This window comes from Astatotilapia calliptera, chromosome 18 (assembly GCF_900246225.1).
Source record: "Astatotilapia calliptera chromosome 18, fAstCal1.2, whole genome shotgun sequence".
Taxonomy (NCBI): domain Eukaryota; kingdom Metazoa; phylum Chordata; class Actinopteri; order Cichliformes; family Cichlidae; genus Astatotilapia; species Astatotilapia calliptera.
Window position 1 is genome coordinate 12,616,276 of NC_039319.1, and position 1,606 is coordinate 12,617,881.

The window sequence follows — 1,606 nt, forward strand, 5'->3', positions numbered from 1 at the left end:
CTTGTGTCCTTCCTCCCCAAAACTGAGTGGTGTAGCTCGCATTTTTTGTAAATGTATTGTTTCTTTTTCTATTTAAATGGACCTAAAGCTAAGGAAAGATGAGATATACTTCTTGCATCTAGTTTGACTGCCGATTGCATTTAATTTTTTTCGCATTTGCTAACTGATGAAAAGTAGTGCTCATCCCCACCCAGAGACCGCAAGTTCATTGCGCACGGTTGTGCCGTGGTCACCAGTCACTGTTTTCCCTTGTGTGACTGCAGCATAATGCAAACATTTGAAACTTTACCAGTGCGCTAACACGATCAAGATACTGTTAAATAAAACAGTTACTAAGTTTTCTTTAGGACGGATTTAAATATTGATAATTGAACCCTCAAAAATGCTGATTTTTTTTTAATAAATCTAAATTTTTATTCGGCACCTTACAAACAAATTAAATAACGAATTCAAAGTCTGGATAATAACAGCTGGAAGACAAAAAAATCAGAGGGAACAACAGGCAAAAAGCAAGAAACAGGAAAGCTAAAAAGCTAACAGCAAGGGACATAACAGTATGAGACAACAACAGCATAGGCCTGATGCTCATACCTGCATTAGTTTACTCATAATGTTGAAATGAAATTGTGGGTTTAGTTTATTTTTCCCTTAAAACAACTATGCACATGATTATTTCTTTATTCATCATTTAACAGTTTTTAGCGCTTACAGTTATGCAGAGTCAGGCATGAAAAGGCTGCTGTTTGTGACAGGTGGGTACTGACAGACGTGTGCAGCTGCCAGCTGTCCTCTAGGCTTCACTTCTGCTAAACCTGTGTCTCTGAACTGGACCTCGTCGATGTTTGTGGCCTCATAAGCTCTCCTGTGATATTTAGTTTGTATACTTGGATTATTCCAATGAATGGTTAATATATGCAAAATCTGCACAGATTTTTCCATCTTGGATTTGAATGCAATTAAAGTCTCCCTCTACAGCCTGTTGATTCTTAGTTTCAGCAATGAAACTGAATTTAAAACAAACTATAGCTGACATTCTGTCCCCTAGGCAACCACCAATGTCCTACTGCCTACACATATTCAGTAACACTCAGAAAATTATGCTGGTAATTAGATAGTGTTAATAAATATCTTTCAGTAAGTATGAAAGTTTTCTACATGTCCTAGTTTACATTATGAAATAAGTTTTTATGAGCGAGAATATCTTGAATGTTTAACACTTTTCGACTAAACAGTTGTCTTCTACTTTGGTTAGTTTTTTTTAAACAATCATTTATTAAAACCTTTCCTTTAAAACTTGTATTTTATTTAATGTTTTTGTGAAATTCAGGTAGAGTAGCTTTTATACTGTTAATTCAGCATATACTAAAAAAAAAATAAAAGCCTGTTCTTACAATATATTTGTGAGCTTTTTATTTTGCAAAGAAATTCACAATCAGACAGACAGACTCACCAGGCTGCATGTCCTCACCTCATGTGCTTGATAACCACTTTCTCTCTCTCTCTTTGTTTCTCTTCTGTTGTTGTGAGTGTGTGTGTGTCTATGTAAGTGTTTGTGTATTTAAAACAGCTGCCTGTCTTCACCTCTGCAGTGCTGCCGTCTCCTGAA